At 32.8% G+C, this 8465-nt stretch overlaps 1 pseudogene; it reads right to left on the bottom strand.

Annotated features, from left to right (window-relative positions):
• On the bottom strand, window positions 2461-2947 carry LOC100520982 (annotated as a pseudogene).

The following is an 8465-nucleotide window of genomic DNA, read 5'->3' on the forward strand; positions in this document are numbered from 1 at the left end:
ACTGCAGTGACAATGCTGGATATGTAACCCACTGGGCCAGAGGGGAACTCCCCCAAACAGCTTTTCAGTATGCATTCTTTTAGTTGGTTTTTTTTTTTGTTTTGTTTTGTTTTGTTTTTTTGTCTTTACTCTTAGCAACATGGCAAGAACAACTTTTTATTTTTATTCTTATAATTAGTGAATGGACAGTGTTCCATTGGACAATTAGATTGTTTCTTATCCTAAACACATAATTAATTTACTAGGGATAAATTTTCAGAAGTTTCATTGTTGAGTAAAAATCCATGTCTACATTGAAGCTTTTAATACATATTTTAAAATTCACAGTGGCATTATGTTAAACTCAAAAAAAATACCCATTTCGACTAAGCATAGTTTTTTTTTTGTTGTTGTGGTGTTTTTTTTTTGTTTTTGTTTTTGTTTGAAAGAAAGAAAAGGAAATTAAAAGAAAAACGAGGACCTGGGTGAGAATTCTACCCTCACTTAGATGTACGCTTTGAAATTCTTAAGAAAATACTTTCACAGATTTATTTTCCACATTTGCTTGTTATAAAGATTAAATGAGACAGGCATGAGTTGTGAAAATCAGATACTATAATACTCCTAGTGCATTTTCTGTAAACATTAATATTATTCCGGACAGCATAAGTTTCCTACCTCCCTGACCAAAAAAAAAAGTTATCTTCAAAATCTGGCCATGAAATCAGCAAACCTTACCAGATAAGTTTAGAAGCAATTTTTAAATTTAGAAATATTGAGAAGTCTTTTCTCTTTGTGTTACAGCAATATTTCAACTTAATTGTATATTACTAATTACTGACAAGATTAGCACAACTAAGGGTTGCCTCTATGGTCTTGCTGTACATAATGTGAGAATTTACTTTCTTGCTTTCATGTGAAACTCTTAAGATTATATATGTGAATATTAATCTATATGCTCTACCGATTAGCCTAACTTTTTTTAAACCTATATTTTATTGTATCGATACTCTATTCTAATCTTCCCAATGTCTTCCCCATATCTTGCCTTAGACAACAGTTCACCTTTTCCATGGCTTTCAAGGCTTTAAACAATCAGGCCCCTGAAAATTTTGACATATGAGGAATTTGATATCGCTCTCCCAAGCAGATGCTGAAAATATTGAAAAATATAAGATTCTATCCAATTATGTATATAATCAGAGCTTTAGAATAAAAGAAGAGAGTTTTGGTTTTGATTCTATTAAAATTAGCTGTAAATTTCATAGATTTCTGAAAAATGTAGATACATGTAACATATATTTTAAATATTTCTTTCAGTAAGAAAAATGACCTACATTTGGGATAATGAGACCTGTACCAATTCTTAGGTCAAAGTCAAAAAATCATAGTCCTGTACATAATGAAGGAAACCTACTTATTAGGTAACAGAGTATCACTGAGGGATACATGAGTATGAATTCCCATGTTAGAAAACAGAGTATCATAATATGCTTGTTAATAGTTCATTTTACCTTTAATGTATTCTCTTATCGCCATCATATCACATATACTAAGAAAAGTGAAATGGAATAAAAGTTCCTTTGCTTTCTTAATGTTAGTTTAATAGCCAGTAGACTTAGTGTTCTAATAATATTTACAAATTTGATTTGTACAAATTTGCAAATTTGATGTGTACAATCATCTTCATTAAAATCCTTTCATTTATGATACATGATCATCAGTTTATTGATGTGATAAACGGCAATTGAAACAGGGTACAATTTTGGCTGCTGAAAAAAAAATATCCCACTGAAAAGTATCTTAAAAAACATGGAAGTTTATTTCTGTATTAGATAAGATTCCACGCCTTAGTAGGTAAGATCTAGAATAGTAACTCTACTGCACTAATGATCTGTGGTCCTTCTTTTGCTTTTGGCTTATCTTTGGTATCCATCCATAGATTTTATCTTTTTTTTTTTATCATCCAAAAGGCTCATCACCATATGTGTATTTCTGCTGGCAGGAATAGAATAAGAAGAAAAAAATTTTTTTCTTTTAATGATAGAACAGTGTAATTGCCTACACCATATCCACTTCATCCCATTCATCAGTTCTTAGATACATGATCTAGTTGCAAGATAGTCTTTTCTTGGTTATCATGTTCCCAGCTCCAGCTAACATTTCTATTGCCACAGACAAATGGGCAAAGAAATGTCATAAAATAACCCGCCAATTCTGCAATGTTAATGAAAGAAATCCAAAATCTATATTTGTTCTTATTCTATCATTGTCTGTTAGTGGTTTTTTTCCAGAAATCAAGTTTTATTTTGATTTTTTCTTTTTTTAAAAAAACAAGACTACTGAGAATAATACAGGTTACAGAACTGTAACCTCCTTAAAGAAGATGGCATTTAGTTTGCAACAAATGCCTGCTAGTACAAACACATTACCAGCCTTTTAAAGACTGACAAAAAGTTGACAAAATATTGTAACAAATAGCTAGCTTTCTAACACACTCAGGATAATGCCCATGGGTGTCCTCCTCATACCGATTCCCTCCATTTTATTCTCCAGTTTGTTCTTGAGGTTCCGGAGTCTCAGCGACACGTGGATAAACAGCAGCAGCAAAGGGAAAGTGATGCTGAACGCAAAGACCGTGACTCCCCCAAACACGTATATGAGGAAGTAGCTGGCCAGCATGACCACCACGACAAACACCGTGGGGTCCTGCTTCTTTATCTGGCAAAGAATGTCATGGGCTGCCCCAGCCCCACCACGATGCCTCCACGGATCGTGTTGAAAGGGCTCGGGAACCCCATGACAGAAATCATCATAGCAGCCACCACCAAGTAGTTGCTTTAATACAGCGGGTTGCTCACCATGAGGTTTTTCCATTTGGAAATGTCCCTAAGTTCCGACCGGGCGAAGCGTCAGAGCCTGGGCAGAAATCGTCCCAGGCGCGCAGCAGAGTGGTGTTCACATCCATGTCTATCTTCCCACTTCTCCATTTTCTGTTAGTGTTAACACTAATATGTGTGTGTTTCTAAATCCAGAATTGTTTTATACTTATATGTTGAAGCAAAGATGTATCTTACAGTAAATTTACTTAAGATGTTCTAACCAAATAAGAGCATTTGTGCATATGTGTTTATGCTTAGCATGTGATATGTATCACACAAACAGTGATGTGCGTTACACATATGCATGAAAGATGCATCTACAGGATGCATAATTAATGGACTAAATGTAAACAGAAATTACACATAGGATTGACTGGTATCACAAAAAGTGATACAAAAATAAGCAGAATTATCAGAAAAATAAAATTACTCATTCGATTTGCTTTTTTTCTTTCTTTTTTTTTTTTTTTTTTGGTGTTACTGATAACGGAATTGTTGTCTGTTTCATTTGTTTAATTTTTGGCCGTCCTGTGGCATGTGGAGTTCCTGGGCCAGAGATCAGACCTGAGTCACAGTTGCAACCTATTCAGCAGCTGCAGCAATGTCAGATCCTTTAACCCAGTGTGACAGGCCAGGGAATCAAACCTGTGTCCTGGTGCTGCAGAGACGCCCCTGATCCCATTGTACCACATGGGAAACTCTTCATTCAATTTTCTATCACCAAATATCAAATCATTTTAAGTGATAATAAAGAGAAGTTCTTATATTGCTTTTCAGTCATTCCACAATTCTAATAGATTATATATTTTTTAAGTTTACTTTTTGTATTTTTTTTCCCTAACCTTCTAATGCCTTTTTTGAACAATATGTACAGATTTTATAAGCAGGTGTGTGGCTTTAGGAACAATGCTCAATAAAATATAAGGGAGTAAAATGTTCTTCACAGAGAGAGCTGCTAAAATCTGCCAGCTAACTTTTGGATTAATGCATAACTGTTAGATTCGCTAAGATCCCATAGATATGGGTTCAATAACAAACAGAAATTAAGCATATCATGTAGAAAGAAAAAGAAATAGAAATATAATTAGGAGAATAATAAGCGGGGATCTCTAGCTACGTTTGCAGAGATCCTAATGTTTACAAATGAAACTGTATGAGTAGACATGACTAAGAATTAAAGCAGCGTGTCAAAATGTAACTAGACTAAGTACAGATGTTTCATTGCATTTCATCTTAATTTTGCTTCTGATTTTTGTTAAATAAATACTAAACGATTAGCTAAACATTTAGATGGAAAAAACTATCCTTTAAAAGGGTCCTTCACAAGCTAGCTGATAATTTTAAATGGAGAAAATAGTAAAGAATACAACACATAAACTCATTGATGAGTTTTCTTGTATGTTCACAGAGTCTAAGAAATCGGGATGATGTACTAAAGAAATGATGTTGGCAGACTTTTCACTTATATTACTCTCATCTAGGCTCTCATAAAAATCAAGAAATGTGATTATAAAGAAACAAAATACCTCTCAAGCCATCTTAAGTATGGGTAATTTTTTTGAGGATACTAAGGAATCTTGGGAATCTTAATTGCTCAAATGATAGTTGGGCTACTTAGCAAGTGAAACATCAGACAGCTGCTCTCTTTTTCTCTTTACTCTGGGGCCACATGGTCTTTTTTCCTTGTTGGTCTCCTTTCCATCTCATCTCCATATACCACTTTCCTCTGAAAAATTTTTACTTTCTGCCCTGGTTACTGTGTTGGCATGTGGTTTAGAGAAGAGAATTCACTGTCTAAATGGTGCTCCACCATCTGACAATGCTTAGCTCCAAATCCCCATATTGTTTGGTTAGGTACAATGAATTGGTTCTTTCAGAATAAAGTCTCATTTTTGCTTTTCAGTTTCCTTTCTCTACTGTAGAGATTGAAAAGTCAAGACCATAATTTTCCTTTTAAGGGTTGTTATGTAACATATTTCTGCCCAATTAAACACAAAGTAAAATATAATAAGAATGTATTGAGAAAATTTTGCTTTTGGAAAAGGCATCATTTCTTCCTTTTCTTGACTGAAATGCAAACATAATGGTGGAGAGAGAAGAGCTGCAGACATTTCTAAGGGTTACTTCCTCTCAGTTTCAAAAAAGAGCTTATCCATAACTCAGTTGTTTATGGCTTGAGAATTGGGCTCACATAATACGGAGGTTTTCTTATTCATTCTCTGGACAGAAAAGTAATGGATGTGAGTTGAAAACAAAGGATAGCTATGACTAATAACGTTCCAAGCCCATAATCAATTTTCCTTGATCCCTGTAGGTATCTTGATTATTTACCAGTTTTCAAATAACAAAAAATGATATTATACCAATCATGTGAAATTGCAAATACTAATCTATTAGGAAAAAAAGATGATTTTAAAGAGAAAGTTTGACAAAATCCAAATAAGAGATTATTAGTGACAAAATTAAATAATTTGTTGTTTTATATTTTGGTATAAATCTTGAATATTACAAAGCATTATCTCTCAGGTGTAAAAGGAGCCTCACGACAGTGATTAATGCATTGCAAATGTTCTTGGAAAAATATAATTTGTTAGATTCTAAAAAATAACTTATTCATATATTTAATTTTTACTGAGAACTGACAATAATCTATTAACTATGCTTCTTAATTTGGTCCCTGTCTTGAAAGAGTTCAATTTATGGAAGGAAATAAAACTATATAACTAATAATAATATACGTACTAATAATATGGTCAATCACTATAAATTAATTCATTCTATCTGCATATCAAAAGTTTTCTCTAGCAATGATATGTTTGAAATGATTTCCTAAACTGTTAAGAATCAGTGGATAAAATGTTGGGGAGGCAAGCAAAAGTCATACTGTGAACAAGGTTTAATGACCTGAAATTACTCCTTGTAATAAAAATGTAGTATTTAGTTTACTTACCTCTGTGTTAGACTAAAAGACAGGGAGTAGCAGAAGACTAGTCTGGAAATTAGACTGATGCTAGACTGCAAGAGTACTTGATGGTCTTGTTGAGGAGGGTTATTTAACTACTTTATTATAGGCAGTGGGGAGACTCTAAAAATTGTAAGAAGCAAAAATAGATCCAATGTTTTGGAAGAGGACTGTGTTAGTCATTTCCTCTCAGTTCCATTTACCGCTTTGTCCTTGTTCTTCTTGGCATAATAGTGGGGGCTCTATGCTTTTCTAAGGGTCCCTTGCCTATGGACTTCTGGCTAGCTTCATTCAATAGGAGACACTAGGAGGAGATTTGGGAAAAGAAGAAACACAGAGTAGGTATTTCTCATGCATTTTGTCCTTGGACAGCTTCTCTGGCAGATGTTTCATCTCTTTTATAGCTTCAGCTCCTATCACACTGACGATGCTTCCAGGATCCCTGCTCCTGACAAGCACATCTGCTTTGGTCCCATCACTAACTAGGAGCTTTAACTCCTTGAACTGGTGACATCACCATCTCTTTATCTTTCTTCCACATTTTTTTAATTTAAAAAAAAATTTATTGTTATTTCCCCAATACAATTTTTTTTTCCTATTGTACAGCATGGTGGCCCAGTTACACATATATGTATACACTCTTTTTACTCACATTATCATGCTCCATCATAAGTGACTAGACATAGTTCCCAGTGCTACTTCTAAGGGTAGTGGAGCCTCTCATAGTTGTTAAGATAAAGACTTTTTTTCATTCTCCCTTTATTGCACATTTGCTCTTATAAAATGTTAGAATTAAGTTTTCATATTAAATTCCCTCTATTGAATTACTTGGCATGAGTTTCTTTACCTGAATGTACCCAGATTAAAAAACTTCAGATAACCCAGAAAGGAAATAGACTTAAAATCATTTGCCACCATTTTTAAATATTTGCAAATAAGTAGTATAATAAGCAGCTTCTTACTTGAAATTGCTATTATGGAAATGAACCCAAAGTCAAATTGGGGTATTTAATGATTTATTTCTCTTTTGCCAATTTCTCCATTAAAATCTCTGGAGAGCCTAACCCGTTAAGTTACTTGGAAAAAGTGTCGATACTAACAGCAAAATAAGACTATCTTACTTTTGTGTTTTCTTCTTTGTATGTACTTCTTTTCTCCATCAATCCACTTTTTTATAGGATCCAAAAAAAGCTTGAGAAAGTTGTTTATAATTTAAAACCTTAAAGTCATTAAAAATTTAATGCTTCAGTGGTTAAAACAGACAAGTACTTTAAGCTCACCTAGCTTTGTTTTCAAGACAAAAATGTTTGTCCCAGTTTCAGTGCAGGTGTAATGTAAACACATCAGTAGTGACAACATATTTTATGCTTATCATTGTTGTCACCACTATATTTACAAAGTGGATTAGGAACTTTCCTACAGAGAAGGCAGGTGAGGTTGACAGATGACAAAAAGAAAGTAATTTGTGCAAAGTTAGATAACACAGTCTATTTAAAAATAGTATTTGTACTAATCACTTTATTTCTATTAATGTTTATTAATTTGATTAAGTTCAGGGGCATTTTATAAACATTTAAAGTATGCAGAAGTATTTATATTAATCCTTATGTTTGAAAATACGTGCTTGACTTCTTTGAAATTTAGTACTTTTTCTTAAAAATACCTATAAGTTTCTTACTTAGAAAATGATATGACTCCCCTCTGATGATAACACATCTTCCTTCATGTTATGTAAATAAAGAGGTTTAAATGTGAAATTCAATGTAGAATTTGGATAGACTGGTAGATAGATAAATTTTCTTCATGAAACTTAAAGCATTTGTTTATTTTGAAATATAATGTTAAAGGTATCTCAGTGTGATTAATTTCATTTTCTAAAATAATATTAATCCTAGAGCACAAAATAGAATATTATAAAATAGAAGTTATAAAATTTTACCAGATGTCCTTCAGATTTCTAGATCTGTCAGTTAAGTTTAAAAGCTCTCTTTGAAAAAATATACTTAAATTTCCCAAATGTTTCCAAATATTTCCTTGATACCCACCAGAAATGACTGATGCTTGGTTGAAAAATGTCTCAAGCTTCTTACTTCTCATTTGGACTCTGGCATTTTTTTTGTGATGATGATAGCACGGATCAACTTTCACAATATTTTCATTTTTAATTTTACCTTATCAATGTCAATAATGGAATAATCATGGTTTTTCATATATAATAATCATATTCCAAGTTTCATGGCTTGGCAAAATATATGGACAGAGAAAGAGATGGTTGTAGAACTTGACTGTAAAGTCAGATGTACCTGCCTGTGGATTTAAGTAGTTCTGAAAGACTACCAATGAAAAGAGTAAAGCTTAATTGACATACAATAGATCCCTAAAACATACTTTGTAAACATAAAAAAATCATAAATTATTATATATACATATATATATACACACATATCTTTATCAGTTGTGTATATGCCATTTATAGGCTGTTCGTTTTCCTTTCCAGATCGGTTTATTCTCTTTAAATTTTAAATTCAAAACATAGGCAGTTATAAAGACACAGTAAACTCCTTTTATGTCATCTATAGCAGTCAATCCTATTTAGAATATTTTGTAGAACTAAGAAGTTATCAGTATTAATTCAGTAATTA

Source organism: Sus scrofa, chromosome 13 (assembly GCF_000003025.6).
Source record: "Sus scrofa isolate TJ Tabasco breed Duroc chromosome 13, Sscrofa11.1, whole genome shotgun sequence".
Taxonomy (NCBI): domain Eukaryota; kingdom Metazoa; phylum Chordata; class Mammalia; order Artiodactyla; family Suidae; genus Sus; species Sus scrofa.